Genomic DNA, 18,612 nt, shown 5'->3' with positions numbered 1-18,612 from the left:
TCAAAGAGGAGTTAAGATATACATTGGCTGTCTCTGCTATGCAAACACATGATGATGTGAAGTAATTGCAAACACAGCTTCGTGCCTCCACACAGACGACGGGGGAAGGGGACTCAACCAATAACAAAGAGTTACAGAGAGATGTCAAGCTACTCAGGAGTGAACTTTGTGAAATGGAGAAATGGGTTCAACACCAATTGATCATGACAATGACCGAGCATCCTAACACATTACGGCCACCTCCAGCTTACACTGAGGATGCATTGGGCCCTTGCCCGATTTGCGGGCACTTTTTCCATAGTTGGAGTGGACACTACAAAATAGCTTGTTGCCATATGTATCATTTTCCATGTCTCATGAAAAACATGATAAATCAAAAACCGTACCACATTTGTAAGGCTCCAATTGATGAGCTTATGTATTCCATGTTCAAAATGGAGAAAGAGTATCAATGCTTATTGGCAGCAATTGCAAGGGAGAGAGACTCTATTTTGAATAATTTGAATTTATCTTTGTAAATTGTAAACATTTTAGCATGGAGTGGATTGTAGTGACTCTTATTATCCTTGTATATATCTCCCTTGCAATGAACATTGAAGCCTTGTAAAACTTATTGTGACTTTTGAATGTTGGTAACTTGATACGTGAAGGTTTCATAGTCTTCCTTGGTGCATAAAGTAATGTTATAAATTCAAAGTGTATAAAGTTTTCTATTGGAATTGCAAAAAAAAATTATGATACTTTTTAAATCCATAAATGACAATGCTTAGACTACCGTGTTAAATGACAATAAAATAAAAGTTGTGGTATGTCACTTGGTCCACAGGCCACAAACCACAAAAAAAGGGTTTGCATTACATTCAATTGTTCTGCACCCCAATGAAGTGTTAACCTACAATGCTATCTGTGTTTACATCATTGCTCCACAATACCCTCCGTTGCTGAGTACCGAGGAAAATCATCCACCTCAAGGTTCGCATTCAATTCAGGCAAAGTACATCCACCAAGCTCATAGAACTCAAGTTCTTCAACTGTCACCTCTTCCCCTTGCTCTTGGTCATCTTCATTCATATCCACAGTCCATTGTGGTCTATCTTCTTCATATTTTTTTGATTGAATATTGATAAGTATCCTGTGATTGCAATATAGGTAAACCAATCTCTTGGCTCGGTCACTAAGAAGCCCATTATGAATAGTCAAGTGTACATAGTTGTGCGTACTCCAGTTTCTCTCGGAACTTAATTGGTAGCACATTGTGGAAGAACCCTAGCAGCCAATCGATGCAATGTAGGCATTGAAGCACCGTTCATGAGCCATCATCTCCATGCTGGTTGTTTTGATGCAAGGTTTTGCATAAACTGCAAATTGAAAAGGCCATTCTTTACCCTGTACTTTGTCAGGTCAGTGACTGCTTGGGCTTGATCAACTGGATTTCTGTAGAAATTACTTACCACATCATAGAAGTCTTCAATCACCTCCTCATCTAAATCATCACAATCCATGTTCTAGTACTCTGGATTAAGAAGATAAGCAACACTATGTAGTGGGCTATGTGCACTAACCCATCGAGCATGTACATACTTATTTAAGATATCTCTTTTAGCCTTATTAAAAGGTGTTGTCCAGAGGGCTTGATCAAACAATTTTTTGGCTCTGAAGGAGAGTTCAAGCTCTCTTGAACATTATAACAGACCATGTATTTTTTCCCTATATTGGGTAACTTAAGATCAAACTGACGCAAAGATAACATCACAGGCCTCATCACCAAGTATGTGTCCCCAACACCAAACCAAAAGTGTCTATCATCAATAAGAACTTTCACGGATCAAACCTTTGTTTTTACTTGTACTAGCTACTCTGCTTCCCACTCATAAAAGCTTGCACAAACAAAATGTCTCCAAAATATCATTTATATTTTGCAAAAGACTCCACCGTGTAGAAGTTGGTGCAAAGTTTGGTTTCACATGGAAGCTTCAATATTGCGGGCATATGTTGCCGATACATGTCTAGCACACATCGTGTCTTCAAAATAAACTTCACCACCTTCCTTCTATTATCTATAATGATTTTGAACCAATAAGTGTCGTCTTTCTTATACCAATCCTGCAACAGAAGATTCAAGCTATGTGCATTGCAACCAAACGTGTACAAGCTAGGAAAGCGTTCCTCCAAGAGACGACCTGCTGCTCTACAATTTTTTGCATTTTCCATTATCACTTGTACTATGTTTTGGACACCAACTTTATGAATTGTTTATGTTATTATATTGGCTATATAGCTCCCTGACTTTATCTCACCCGAGATGTCAACCGATTTAGTAAATCACTCCCCTCGAGGATTGAATATCATCACATTAATGAACGGCCTGTGTTGGACATTTGACCATCCATTACTGACTATAGTGCATCCTATTTGATCAATTGATTTCAAGATCAATCTATCAACTTCTTTTTGGGTGTCTACGAAGCATATCCAAGAATGATGTCCACATTTTATGATATGATGGAGGGGAAAAACCAGCCCCATACTTATCGATTCTGTTCCATGCATGCTTCCATGACTCTTGTGTGACCATCAACATAGAACCACATGTAAAATAGATATCTTGTGCAAGAGTAGATTGTGCGTCTTCAAGAGCAGTTGATCGAAATCTTTCCTCTAGACTTACTTGCCTCATTCTATGCATTTCAAACTGGTACTTGGGTAATCCATCTTGAGTTCTAGCTCTTTGTGTGTGTGTTTTGGTCGGCATGGAGGTTACACCACTATTTTTTCCACCTTGCGTTGAGGCAACACTGCCTTGGTTCTCTAAAGCATAACATCTTGAAGTCGATATTCTAGGTCTCCTTGCATTGGATACACCTCCTAACAACTCTCTCAAGCATTTTGTAGCACTCTCATGACCGACACTAGTACATCTACCTTCATTAGACCTCTTAGTTCTTCCATTCTTCGATCCAAGGAAGTGTTCCCTAATACGAGGTCCACCTCTTGATTTTTCTTTACACATAATGTGCAATGCCAATCTATAAATGATCTTACATTCTTAGCAAATTGTCACTCAGGCCCTGGCACCTTACCACCAATGTTCTTGCGCTTCCTTTTGTTGGAAGCTCCATTGTTTGATACTTCACCACCAGACGATGGGAGACTAGAAGTAGCTACATTGATGTTTTGAAAGCAAGCATTGGCGTCTATGACAAGTTCACAAGCCACCTATACATTCATAAAATCGTAAAAATATTATGTTTTTAAAAAACAATATTTAATTGAACAATTGTACAGTAAAGTAAAATAATATACATATAAACGTAAAGCAAAAAGAAGTGAAAAATTGACTTCAACAATAGAAATGGGCAAACAAGTATGTTGGTGTAGTGATCAGGAGCACTCCATTCCAACGATAGAAATGAGCCCCACACACTTGCACCATCTAACCATTCACAAGGATGCTCCCTGTTTTCAAACGGATAGACACCCATGAAAAGGTAACTAAACATGACAAAGAATACGTAGGTGTAGTGATAAGGAATGCTCCATTTCAACCATAGAAACGAGCCCCAAGCACTTGCACCACCTATACCTTCTGCAAGGATTCTCCCTACCTAAACCTGTTTCCAGATGGATAGAAACCCAAGGGAGGTAACTATACGTAACAAACAATACGTAGTTGTAGTGATAAGGAGTTCTCCATTCCAACCATATAAATGAGCCCCAAGCACTTGCATCACCTATACCCACCGCAAGGATGCTCCCTACCCAAACCTGTTTCCAGGCAGATAGACACCGAAGGGAGGTAAGTATACGTAACAAACAATACGTAGATGTAGTTATAAGGAGCGGTCCATTCCAACCATAGAAATGAGCCCCAAGAACTTGCACCACCTATACCCTCCACAAGGATTCTCCCTACCCAAACCTATTTCCAGGCGGATAGACACCCAAGGGAAAGTCAGTTGTAACTATACCTGATGCTAAAAAATATAAGAATCGAAGCTACCTCGATGGAAACCAAGACCTCAAATAAGCCAACAAGTGTGCCAAAATAGACGGACGCAAGGATGAGACATCATTTATATAGCCATTTCCAGAAATGGGGGGCAAGAGCAGGATATAGCCGAGCCCGCACTACAAGAGGTTGTGTGCTCTTGTAACGCTGTTAGCGACGGAAATACACTGGGTTTTTATAACCCCCGGCGTCGCTAAAACCGTCGCTAATAGCGTCGCTACGAGAGCGTCGCTATATAGCGACACTCATAGCGACGGTTATAGCGACGTTTACACAGAAGTCTATAGCGACGCTCATAGCGACGCTACAGAGCCATAAATAGCGACGGTTATAGCGACGCCCGAGAGATTTTTTTTTTGGTGACAGGGCATTGAATGCCCTGCCACCCATCAACCATATTGTACTTGATTCACTTTTTAAAAAAAGTGCAAGGGTAGATAATAGACCCAAAATAGTCACCCACAAGATGCATTGTTTGCAAAATTGACAAGCGTAAAATTGACAATTGTACACATCATAGGCAAAATGAATTGATTGGCAAATGTAATAATGACAATTGTACAACATCATAGGCATAAAGAATTGATTGGCAAAATGAACTGCGGTGACAAATGTAATAATATACATGGTTCAAAAAGACGTATAAAATCCGTCTCATGATACATAAGCTATGAGAAACCCTAAACTAATGCTATCTAGCTACGGCTGAACTGACGTCGTCTAGTCAGACGTCTCATCGTGTCCAAGCGGCGTATTTGTCGGATTCTGCAAAAAAAGACAATAAGACAGCTTTCAGTAAGTATAAACATATAACGACATTTATAAAACAATACAAAAAATAGAAAAGAGTAAACCCTAATACTAACCATTCCGCCGCGAGAACTGAGAATGTCCATCAGGGCGTTTAAGCCCTTCCTGCCTGCGTACTCGCGCTCGTACGGTGTGGGATCACGTCCTGTCATCGACCACTGTCAAAACATACAAAGAATTCATTATGTTAGAATTAAAAAACTCATAAACCCTAAACTATCGAACATAAAGAGCAATGCGAAAACACTTACAAAATCGGCCTCAAATGATGCCCATCCACCGCTCCCCAAGTGGTGCGAGCTCCCTGCCTCTACTCGCGCTCTGGCTGCATCCTTTTGTTGCTTCCACTTGTCGGATTCTCGCGTGCTGCTTTCTTCGCATTCTTCCAATCTTCTTTGGCCAGTCAATCTGGCCTGTTCCACCCATGCTTGATTGCTTTTTGCACTTCGAAACGCTTCTGTTTGCAGTATTCGCGCATTCGAATCTTCATCACGTCTTCATTGAAGCGTTGATCCCGTGTTGGAACGGGAAACTCATCATGAAGTATGCTGATGACTCTGTTTTTTAAATCACTTGGTACTTCACTCCATTTGTTTAGTATGTAGTGTCTAAACAGCTGAGAGCAAAGACCACGCATGCGCGAGATCACCTTCTTGCCGTCATCATCCATGATGATGCCGCCGCTGAAGTCGACGGAGTAAGGCAAGCCCTCTGGCCGGTGACGCGTGAACCTGGGTGTCCCGGCAGGGGTCTCTAGCGACGTGTCGATGGGGGTACGGACGTCAGGTGTCTCCACCGGCGTCTGGGCCCCGAAGCGAGGAGTGTCGAGTGGGGTGGCTCCTGGCGGAGTAGGTAGAGGTGTGTAGCTGCTAGGAACAGTCAGCCGTGCAAAACCTGGCGTAGATGGCGATGATGTGGCTGGTGTGGGGGCGGGCAAAGAAGGGGAGGGTAAAGAGCCTCGTCGAACACGAGGCGGTGTGGAGGCATCGGTGGCGGAATCCCCACAACAACCGCCACCGCCACCACTAGAGCGCCGGTGTCTAGACGAGTGTGAAGCTCATCTCGTCGACGCCGAAGCTTCGGAGCGCGTTGAATGCTCCGAAATAGCAGATGGAGTAGGAACGCGCGATGATGCGCTAGAGCGATGACGCTCCACGTACCACTGTCTCTGCTGCGGTGACAAAGAAGAAATAAACTCCTCATCATCCATACCTGCATTAAACACACGAATATTTAAACTTAATATTGAATGAAGAGTAGACAATAGCGCAAAGACCATTAAATACAATGACGTAATGACGCATATAAATACAATGACGCAATGAATTGAGTGATAGAAGAGGCAAGTCGAAAACTCAGAATTTTCAATCAAAAGATGTGAGCGCGAGTAGAAAAGAGCGTTATACACCATGGAAGGTACTTAGAGAGCCAGAGCTTTTACAACAAGGAGCAAAATTGTTCAAATACAATATTTGTGGCTTTAAGAGATCTCTCTCTCATCCTCGCATAACTCAGCATAACTTCCTATATCTATATAGAGCTCTCCGTTTAAACACATATCCTCTGTTTCATTTTGTAGCTCCTCTGCATGCACCCCATATAGAGTAGTAGCATCTTGATGCTCGTCTGGCACCACCGCAGCGGCTTCTGATTGAGCATCTTCTCTGATCTCCTCCATTGATGCCGCTGTGATTGGCACATGGTAGCCTTCATACGTCCTTGCACTACGAGGGGCTACCTCTATGACGTACCACCAGTTTGATGTAGACTTTATAGGATGAAATATTACCTGCCAGAGCCACATAACTTACATGAGAGCTTTCAAGCACATAACTTGTAAAAGGGGGATGTTAACTATTTACATACTTACTTGTTCACAATGCTCGGGTAGTACGAAAGTGTCTCTTAGGTCAGTCCATTTCTTAGTAGAATCCACCTCAAGAAAACCAGACTCTCCTCTACGCACAGTAGCGTTGCGACCCTCCATGATTATCTTGAACAAGTCGACAAAAAATCCTCTGTAATCGATCCTCAAAATCTCTTGCAGCGTGCCGAAGTAAGTGAGTTCCGCCACCACAGGATCAGCATCAGAGGAACGTCGTCGACTAAACTGTTCAAATTTTGCCATGATTCCACAATCTTGAGTAAAACGCTTTTTGTCGATTCGTTCCACCCTAAAATGTCGACCTTTACACCATGCTGCTGTGTATGACTTATACTACAACGAACAAAGATTATGAGTGGCCGTTCAAACATTTAGAAATAAAGTCAATAGCTAGTTGTACATTGCAAACTTACCTTGGTCGCGCAACCCCGAGAGTACTCCCACTCTTCCTCAGTCACTTCGTCACCGCATTGTTGTGCGCTTTTCAATTGGTTGTGCAACCATCTTAAGCTCATGAAGGTTGGTAGGCTCTCCAGAACCGTCGGATAGTGCATCGGTGGTCGTCTTCCCCGTCTCCACTCGATTCGTCCCCTTTGTCGCTCTTGCTTTGCATCCTCATATTGTGAAATCCACTTTTGCATCACTGGATTGTGAAGCATGCAAAATCGGTTGATTTTAGCCTCTAGATCTTCCGTCATCTTCTTCTCAACACCGAGATTGCACATGACAATCCCAGATATGCGCTCATCATCTATGGTTCGCCATAGCGTGTCCCGGGCTTTATCAAATCCGTCTAGCCACTCTCCAATGTACACTAGGGACTCTCATACCAACCAACCTTCTGCCATGCTACCCTCCGGACGTGCCTTTTGACGCACATATCCCTTAATCGTTTTCATGAAACGTTCTAAGAAGAACATCCATCTGGAATGAACTGTGCCAGCTATTTCCACCTCATCAACTATGTGAACAAGAAGATGCACCTGAATGGTTAGCATGGTAGTAGAAAAATGTTTCTCAAACATGCACACAAGCTCCGTAGCATTTAGTTTGGCGAATGGTATGGAGTCTACGTTGATCTCGTTTTGTGAGATCCATTGCACCAGCTTTGCAAGTTTGTAGATTGTGTTACGGATGTCGAGAGACAAACATCCCTCAATGGCAACCGGTAAAATAAACTGTAAAGTATGTGCAGCAATGATATTAAAGTCCACATTTTATGCAATGATATTAAAGTCCACTATGAACGTACCTGATACATTTTATGCCAATCGTGTGACTTCAAACCGGTAAGATTTCCTTCTTTAGTAAAACACGTTCGGAGCGAGTGCATTACGCCAGTGGGGGTCCGCAAAGATCAAATGGTCTCTTTTACTTTGCGTTCTTGGGCTCCTGTGAAAATCCATGGTGCTTTAGGGTGTTTTATCGATCCATCAGACGCTGTTTGCGGCCAATATTGCTCCATACGATCCACATTTCTAAGGTCAACTCTGGCTCCCAAAGTATCTTTCTTACCGGTCAGATGGTCCCATAGTAGATTACCCACATTCTTGAATATGTGCATTGGATCAAGCAAGTGATTGATCATGAGTCGGGGCAAGTATGGTAACTCGTACCATAGAGATAGTCTCTTCATCCCTGGAGGCAATCCGTCATCACACATCTCCTTCTGCTCTAACCATGCTTGTGCAGACATCCTTGGTGGCTCTCTTCCCAAAAAGCCGTCGCGTAACACATGATTCTCTGGAAGATACGCTTGATGACCTTCGTAGATTTTCTTCTTCAGTGAGGGTGCCCTACGTGCATTCAGTGTAGGTCCACATGTGACACATGCTCTGTATCCGCTTGTTTGAAGCCCTGCATGTATACACATGATAATAGATCAACTATGGGAAAAAACAAGATTTACAGTGTCTGAGTGAGGAGTGTCAATAGATCACCTGAGCATTCTGTTAGCTCGAGATAGTCATGCATGGTCCACATTAGAATGCCTCTGATCAAAGCATTCCGTCATCCTGTGTGTCGGCTCATATCCACCACCTCTATGCCAATCCACAATTGTTGTAGCTCTTCAAATAGTGGACGAAGATACACATCCATATTCCCCACTTTATATCGCCCTGGCACAATCAAGCTTAGCCATAGGTGCCCCTTCTTCATAGTCAACCACGCGGGAATGTTGTAGTTGACGATGACAACGGGCCATACACTGTAAGATGTTGATCTTTGACCAAATGGATTAACGCCATCCATAGCCAGGCCTAAGCGTAAATTTCGAGCTTCCTTGGCAAAATCCGACCATGTTCCATCTATATGTTTCCAGGCTGCGCAATCTGCAGGAATTCGTAGCACACCATCCGAAGATTTATTCTCCTCATGCCATGATGCTAGGGCGGCCATGGACTTACATTCGAAGAAATTCTTGATGCGAGGAAGCAGAGGAAAATGTCGCAAAACCTTTTGTGGAACTTTTGTCCCGTGGAGATCTACTCGATATCTGTCGGAATCACATTTCGGACACTTCTCCATGTCTATGTATTCCCCTCTGAAAAGAATGCAGTCATTAGGACAAGCGTGGATAGAATTGTAATCCATCCCCAAGTTTCGCAAAATCTTTCTTGCTTCATCTCGGGAATCTGGCATCACATTGTCAGCTGGTAGTATGTGCTCTTTAAGCAATCTACACAACATAAAAATACGATACAGTCGTGTAAAAATCTATCAGATCATTATACATTTAGAGTTTTATTAAAGTAAACTAATTGTAATAGATCACCTGAAAAGCGCTGCGACGTTAGTGTCACTCCATCCAAACTTTGCCTGCATGTTGAGAAGAACCGGGACTGCTTTCAATCTAGACATACGTGCTCCATTATACAATGGCGTATCGGCTTCACTTTTTATATCATCATAGATAATCCTTTCTGAATCCATGATCGTCTCGATCATTTCATCAATCTCGGGCTCAAACATTGCCTCGTTGGGAATGTGCTCTGCATGATCATCCCCCGAGCTGTCAGAGGCTACATCTTGTGGCCTCACATATGCTGCTTGACCAAAGCGCCTGCGAACACGTCTATTGGGTTGCAAGATTGCTGCTTGTTGGCCAGCGTCAGAGTCCGAGGAGTTATAATTGGCAACAACTCGATCTATAATAGATGGATCGAACTCGCCAAATTCGCGAAGGTGCTGCAAAGAAACACGTCTTGTCTGTCGCACAGCATGCTTGCATTGATTACAAGGACATAAGACCCTCGTTGAGAGATAGGTGTTTCGGTTGGACGGTCCCACATCCTCGTCACTACTCATAATGAGGATAAAAATCTTATAACCTGGACAACAAATTTAATATTCTATTGGCATTCTTCGTCTTATCTCTCTCTCTCTCTCTCTCTCTCTCTCTCTCTCTCTCTCTCTCTCTCTTTACCTCACATTCTCTAGTCATGTCCAATCCCCGCACACCTCGGTCTAGAGGTGCACGGAGATCAGAACCACCGGGTTATAATCTCTTCTTTATTGGTCAATACCTATATTTGTGGGTACAAGAAATCTACAGACCCAGGTCTACATGATACTGCATGTAGTGGACAAAACCCCTTTGCCTCTTCTCTAGCTGTAGCACTTCACAGCATCTTAACATCTTTTCACAGTAGATCTTTTCACTGTTCGTCTAACTCTAAACCCTAAACCGTAAGTAATTCTTGTGTGGACTCGATCTAACGTAAATAAGCGTAAATCTAACTAAAAATAAACCTAAATCTAATTTAACGTAAGTCTACATCTAACCTAATCTTTAACGTCTTTTGGGATAGTTTCCTACGACGTTAAAACTCTCTTCTTCTTGTGTGTGTGTGCGTGTGTGTGTGTGTGGGTAAACCTAAATAAACCTAAGTCTAATCTAATATAACATAAATCTAAATCTAGCGTAAATTATGTTATATTAAAAACAAAGAACTAAACTAACAGAGATTATAAGAACCTTAAAACTGATTTAACACATAATTTTTCACATAACTCGGCAAGAGTTGGCATTCTCATCACTAAAGATGTGAGAGTTAACTTTCGGCGGTGACGCTGCCTCATCTCCATCCACATGTGACGACAGCAATTGGCCCTTTAGACCGTTCTTGCTCTTGTTACTAACTTTGAAGTTGCTGTTGAATGACTAGAGGTTGTCTAGATGGTCATTGTGTCGGGGATGTAGTGACTCTTGCCGCCCTGAAGATCCACCTTCTTCCCTATCTTCTGAAGACATTTCACGAGTACTTTTGGATCGACGGAGCCCACCATGAGTGAAGGCAGCAATACCCTATATTCCATTGAGGGCTTTCTTCACCCGCTTCATGCAGGCATCGCAGTCTATGTAGACCTAAATCTAATCTAATATAACGTAAATCTAAATCTAGCGTAAATAAACGTAAATCTAATTAAAAATAAACCTAAATCTAATCTAATTTAACTTAAATAAACCTAAATCTAATTTAACGTAAGTCTACATCTAACCTAATCTTTAACGTCTTTTAGGATAGTTTCCTACGACGTTATAACTCTCTTCTTCTTGTGTGTGTGCGCGTGTGTGGATGTGTGTGCCAATAAAAAGAGATAAATGGTATAACCTTTCTATCACCCATGCCAAGTATGATAGATTGGTTATGCCATTTCCCTCTTGAATAATAGGTCTTGAGTTCAACTCCTCGTCAGCTAGATCTTTAGGTCTTTTAATTTTAATTAGTTTCCTACGACGTTAAATTAGTTTCTCTCTCTTTCTCTCTCAATGTGTGTGTGTTTTTTTGTTTATGCATGTTTTCTCTCTCTTTTCCTCTCTCAATGTGTGCATTTTTTGTTTATGCATGTTCTCTCTCTCTTTTCCTCTCTCAATGTGTGCGTTTTTTGTTTATGCATGCTCTCTCTCTCTTTTCCTCTCTCAATGTGTGTGTGCATTCTTTGTTTATGTATGTGTGTGTGTGTTTTTGTTTATGTTTGTACTCTCTCTCTCTCTCTCTCTCAAAAACACTATGTGTGTGTGTGTATGTTTGTGTGAGAGAGAGAGAGAGGGAGAGAGAAAGAGGGGAAGGGAACATGAGAGTGAGGAGAGGGAAGGAGCATACCTGGCTCTCCTTCCTCTCCTCGTGTGTGTGTGTGTGTGTGTGTGTGTGTGTGGAGAAGAAAGAGATAGAGAGAGAGAGAGAGAGAGAGAGAGAGAGAGGGAGAGCGTTACCTGCTCCTTGCTTGAGGGCGCCGAAAAACTCAAATCTGAGATCTGAGTTTTTGGGCGCTCTCTCTTATTTTTTTAGCCCAGTCGACGTCGCTATGAGCGTCACAAATTTACAAAGAAATTTGCGACGCTCATAGCGACGCCGGGAAATTTTTTTTTTGAGCGTCGCTGTGTGAGCGTCGCTAATATGAATAGCCTCTTGTAGTGCCGTCGGGTATGACAGCTCGCTCGCCAGGGACCCCCGAGCTAGACCAAAGGACAACCGAGCTAACAAGAAGGGCCGATTCTAGTAGGTTAACTCTCTCAGGAGTGTTAATAACATGAGTTATTACCACTTCGCACTTCACTTGGAGACATGACTAAAATCCTTGATGATAATTGTCTATTTGTAACATTCAATATAGAGTGATGTGTGAACCGCCTTAGAAGTAGTCAAACATAGAATTTTGGTACGTGGAAATGAATTTTGGGTATCAAGAATCAATCCTACAAGTTTTGGTGGAGTTTGGAGTTCGTTTGCTACTTTTCCCCATGAAAAATGCTCGTCCGAGGTTAAAAACTGACGTAAAATGGCCCAATTACGTAAAAATGGGTCAAAAAAGGTTTTGAAAGGCTAACTTTTTCCACATCACTCACAATGGTGTGAGTTTCCAATCTTGGGAAGTGGGTGTGGGATAGAAAGGTGGCACTTGAAATTCTTTGTGTAGAGGAGGAAGGAGGGTTTCTACAGGTAGACCTATGCAGTCCCATCTTGTTGTGTCATGTTTTTGAGTGTGTGAAGGCGTGAATTAGAGTTTTTTATGTTCAATTTTTCACTTGGAGCAGTCTACAAAAGTTGAAATCATCTATGGATTCTTTCATGCAAGTAATTGAGGAAATTAGGTATTGATTTTTGCAAGATTATGTGACATTGCATCGGTGCCATTAAGGTTGAGTCTATACCAAAGAGTCCAACAGATTGGAGTTTTATGAATCTTCTACAATGGTTACTTCCAAACCCCTCAATTTCATAGCAAAGAAAAACATTTTTCTATAGGGAGTACTTTCTATAGAAGTGTACCCTATTAGAACTAAAATAGTATACATGGAACCAACCCTTGAACTTGGTCACTTTTTGTAAAGGAAGAACAAGCCGAGGTCAATAAACTAGGGCCAGTATGTGAACAAGCCTGTCCTATAAACAAGAAAAGAATTTCCTGCTCTATGCAAGGCTTTGAGAGAAAATGAATGTAACTTAACATTGTGATGGTAAAAATTTATAATGTTTTGTACTTTTAATGTGCAGGGACAGGAAATTTAAATGCAATTGATGACATTGAGAACTTTACGATGCTACCTATTGGTAGTGATGACTACTTTCCACCAGGATTTGTCTCCACCATAGACACCGACATCTCCGATACACTACGCCTTCATACCACTTTAGCACTTTATGATATTGGTCAATGATTTGGAGAAGGTGTTGGAGAAATGATTGGCTACAACCTTGTTGAGGCATGGTCACTATTTTCATCTCTCATAAGTTATCATACATACACTCAAACACGTACATTGTACACAAAACTTATTATAGAAACCGAAAATCACCTTATGGTTATAGCAGATGAAAGCTAATATTTACAAGATACCTTACATTCACTTTGCAACCAAGGTAGCAAAACACCTTTAACACTAGTTTGGTCCGAAAATAGACCACTTAAGTGTCCCTTTTTTAGCGTTCCTTTGTCTTTTTGAATAATCAGAGTCCCCAAAATCCTTTTCAAGGAATCTTTACACACTTGAAAAAAATTGATGTAAGTTTATATAGAATTTAAAAGAACCGGATCGGATGGCTCGGATTCTTCCATATACAAGTTTTTTGCATCAGAGCACATATAACGTAGGTAGTATTTTTTTGTCATTTCAGTGTGGATAATGTCATATCTACACATGTATGATATTGATGATTATGGAAATTATAAGTAATAATTTTCCTCTATTGAAAGAAATTAGCTATGAATTTGGACTTAAATTTACATCTTTGTGTCTATATTGATAAATCATAACACCTAAAGCATCTATAATTTCATTTACACGGTTGTTTGGTGAGCAGTCTATTTTTTGGATAATTTTTTCATGGAAGAAATGCTCCTCATCAGTAGATAATATTAGAGCAATAATTTAAAAATATCATCTCTTGGTGTTAACCCATATACTCACTTTGAATCATAAATTTCCATCAACAACAACATCAACTCCTTTAAAATAATTTGAAATTTCACTTGTTTGCTTGTTATTTATATAATACATGAAAACTTAGGTTTAGAGGATAAACTTTCCTTTTTGCATTTTTCTTCTGTTTGCAAGGATTTATTAACATAAAAAATGCCATTTCTTTGAGAAACTATATGCATTTTATGTAAATTAAGAATGTAGCTCAATATTTTGTTTGTATTTACACAAAAATCTTATCATGAATCTTTGGATTTAAGATTCATTTTGGCATGAAAATATTCTTCAATTGTCTTCATCTTGTAACCAAACTCTATGATGAGCAAGACCTACAAACTTTTCCTTTAGATTCACAAATTAAATACAAGCAATTGATAAGAAAACAAGACACTTAAGTGTCCAATTACAAAACTAGACTAAGTCTAGGCAAATTTGACTAATTCTTGATTCTATCCTTTTTATGCATAGATATTTTTCAATGGCATGCTTAACACCATACAAAATCAAATTAGAAATGGATTTGGGTTTGGAGTTATGTTTGAGGGTGCAGATGATCAAAACTTGCTCGAAGAAGGTCGCTCTGCAGTATTCTACTATTGGGTGGAGAGGATAGGTGGCCGTGATGCTAGAGCATCTATAGCTAACACAAAAGAGGCTGAGAGCAACCCGGATAAAAATTCCAATTGTTACGATGAGATTTTTTCTATTTTGGGTACTATTATCTATTGTGTTCAATATATAGTAACTCTTTACGTAGTAACGGACATGATATAACTACACATGCATAAAAATCCATGGACAAAGAGAGAGAGAGAGAGAGAGAGAGAGAGAGAGAGAGAGAGAGAGAGAGAGAGAGAGAGAGAGAGAGAGAGAGAGAGAGAGAGAGAGAGAGAAATGAAATGAAATGAAATGTTTATTAACGTCTGCAAAAGGCCTCATAGATCTATGATACCAGAATGGTTACAACATCATCAGATTTTGCAAGTATCCATTACAAATATAAGGATGAAAGTACTAAATGATAACCATTAATCAAAAGAGAAAAAAAGAAATTGAATCACAGGTGCGTCGGTACAAGTGTCATTACATGAATTCCCTCATGGTATATTGCATCATAGCGTCAATTTGTTCCTCTGAGTGAGTGAGTGTGTGTGTGTGTGTGTGTGTGTGTGAGAGAGAGAGAGAGAGAGAGAGAGAGAGAGAGAGAGAGAGAGAGAGAGAGAGAGAGAGAGAGAGAGAGAGAGAGAGAGAGAGAGAGAGAGAGAGGAAAGAGAGAGAGAGAGAGAGAGAGAGAGAGAGAGAGAGAGAGAGAGAGAGAGAGAGAGAGAGAGGCGGGGGGGGGAGAGAGAGAGAGACAACTACCACTTTTGTGTGACATACGTGTGCATGCATGCATGCATGCGAGAGGGAGGTGTGTGTGTGTGTGTTTGTGTGTGTGTGTATGTGTGAGTGTGTGTGTGTGTGTGTGTGTGTGTGTGTGTGTGTGTGTGTGTGTGTGTGTGTGTGTGTGTGTGTGTGTGTGTGTGTGTGTGTGAGAGAGAGAGAGAGAGAGAGAGAGAGAGAGAGAGAGAGAGAGAGAGAGAGAAAGAGACTATGCCTTATTAATACCTTTTTAGGAAATCCCACAAAGATTTTTGCATGCAAAATTCCAAATAAAAGACTAAGATTTTTATAAGAGTAAACATGGGCATCTAGAGGAGAAATCCATTCTCATGTGTGTGTGTGTGTGTGTGTGTGAGAGAGAGAGAGAGAGAGAGAGAGAGAGAGAGGAGATGCAAACTACTGAGATCATTGATCAATACACATTTATTGGATTAAAGAGATACTTCTAAAATTATTTATTCTTTAGCTAGAAAATCATTTTGGCTGAGTAATCATATGTTTTGATGTACATTCAGGTGTTCCAAAAGGAAAAAGAAACTATTCAATGAATGCAAATATTGATTCACTAGCAATCAACACAGCTTATCAAAGCCAACCTCCTCAACATCGCCATATTTATCATAGCAATACAACCACTAGCATTTTTCAAAAATCTTTTAATACTAACAATACAACAAGCATCATTTCACGAGAAGATATTACATGGGATTGCTCTCCATGGAATTATGCTCTCTTTACGTCTAATTATGATATCAACGTGCTTTCAAGTCAAAGTTCTGGCATTAATTATCCAAACATCATATACTCACCCAATGAGAGATACTACTTGCAAATGCAAGGTGATTGCAATTTGGTGCTATATCATTACATAGTGGATGGAAATATAAACAAACCAATAGAGGCATGTGCAAATTCTGCATGCTATAGCGAGGGGAAATTTTGTTTTGCCCGCATCAACCTAGATGGGACTTTTGTTGTGTGTGATGGTAATGGTAACCCACTCTGGTGGACCCATACTCGCTGCTCAAGTGGACTTGTTTGTTGGTATAGAACCTATCTTGATGTACAAGATGATGGGAATCTTGTCCTTTACCTTCTTGACACAAGGAAAGCCACTGTGGGCTTCAGGTACAAATGGCCAGTAAGCCATTCATTTTGTCATGATAAATATTTATATACATCAAAACTAAAGAACTTGTGCATGTTTATACTCCATAGTTGGCTACATGTAAACTCCATAGACTAGTAGAGAAACATTAAGGCACACATGTATATGCATAATTCATAATATGTCATAATTTTCAAATTTCTTGTCTCATGCTTTTATGTTCAAGATTTAATTTTAATTTTCCAAAGATACTTTTTTAAGATTTTTAATCGCCTCTGATTATCAAAAATGTAATTTCATGATGTTTCTTTGTCTTCTTATAGGTTATGCATATAGATTTCTAGATTTCTATTTTTGATAGATTGCTACTAATTGATAGATCTCACTTTGTACTTGAAACAAGATTTCACATATGATGCCTAAGTAATAATAGCAAACAAAACTTTGATTAGATTGGAATTTCACTCTTTGCTAGCAGACCAAATTCAATTGAAATGGAAGCTCATGGGTACAACTTAGAACTAGAATGAAAGACCTTGCATGGCACATGCTTTATTAGAACTGGCTACACCTTTGGTCAAAGCTACCTAGAAAAGATATATAGGTAGACAACTAAAAAATAAACAAGCAAAGAACATACGTAGACAGAAAATAACTTCTAGGGTGCAAGGACATGCAAGCTATTGTGTAAGATGGGAAATAATAGGCGACATATTTTAGGGGAAGCAACCCTAGTTTGAGTGTGGGAGAAACCAGACATGCGTTAGAAAAATATTGAGGCCAAATCGAGGATCTTGTAAAAAACTAGATATGTGCAACATTCTCTCGTCTAAAAATAGTAAGAAATCAATATTGTTTTGAGTCAATAAAGCATGGTTATTACTAGGTTTTGGAGAAGGCATGCCCTTCATCCAATGAGAACGGGAATCATCTCTTCACCAATGTAGCATTCTATTTAACATTTTTCCTATGAGTTGTAAGCTCTCTAGTATGGCTATGTGTAAGCCAAGTAGGAAAGATACGAGTTGGGTATACTTCTGCTCTTTAAATTAATCCTATAATGTACATAACTTTATGCTAGAGTATTTCTTGCATTTTGTAACCAGAATTTAATTTATTGGAAATTGTGTAATTCTCTCTCTCTCTCTCTCTTTCTCTCTCTCTCTATCTATCTATCTATCTCTATCTCTATCTATCTATCTATCTATCTATCTATCTATATATCTATGTATGTATGTAAGTTACGATCACCTTCACCTTTAGGCCTCCTTTAGCTCACATAGACATTGGCCCCAACAACTGGTATCAAAGCCAATCGATACCATAATTAGCTTAGCAATCCTATAAGCATCACAAAGAACACTCTCTTGCACAAGTTTTGGTGATTGCAAGAAGCATTAGGAGCTGATTAAGAGCGCTTATTGGCATCTTTTAAAAGGAAAATCAGATTATTTACTTCAAATCACTTCAATCAGCCTTCATGAATGCCCTTACTGACCCCTCTTCCATTAACTTTAGATGTTGCTTTGAGGCATTTTTGCTAGCTCTCTGCTCAAACTTGTTAGGAAATAAGACGTAGCTAAATAGATATTTGAGTAGATTACTTAATGGAGAGAGATAGATTTCACACACAAGAGATTATAGAGTAGAGAGAGAGATAGAGAGAGTACACACGATATACGTGGTTCACCCAATGTGGGCTACATCCACGGGAAAGCAGCCACTCAATGGCTATAGCACTTCAAAAGAAGAAGTAGTTTACAAAGGGATTAAACCCTTAATAGAGCTCCCACCTTGCTTCACTCTCACCACCTCACACTCACCTTGTTGCATCAACTTCAGACTATGAAATGTGTGTAGAAATGGCCTCCTTTTATAGGCCAAAAGGGATGCCCTCTCTTATGAGAGGCAGCCATGTGTAGCCACCCTTGTGCGAATAAGTCCAAATCGGACCCTCCAATCCGCCCATGTGTGGCCGCCCTTGAGAAGAC

General features: G+C 40.3%; 1 pseudogene; it reads left to right on the top strand.

Annotated features, from left to right (window-relative positions):
- The first annotated feature begins 12,135 nt into the window (after positions 1-12,135).
- LOC147439479 (uncharacterized) lies at positions 12,136-16,658 on the top strand (annotated as a pseudogene).
- The last annotated feature ends 1,954 nt before the right edge of the window (positions 16,659-18,612 follow it).

Source organism: Adiantum capillus-veneris, chromosome 16 (assembly GCF_014529385.1).
Source record: "Adiantum capillus-veneris isolate H3 chromosome 16, ASM1452938v2, whole genome shotgun sequence".
NCBI lineage: Eukaryota > Viridiplantae > Streptophyta > Polypodiopsida > Polypodiales > Pteridaceae > Adiantum > Adiantum capillus-veneris.
The sequence above is the reverse complement of the archived record's forward strand: the minus strand, read 5'-3'. Positions and strand labels throughout refer to the sequence as shown.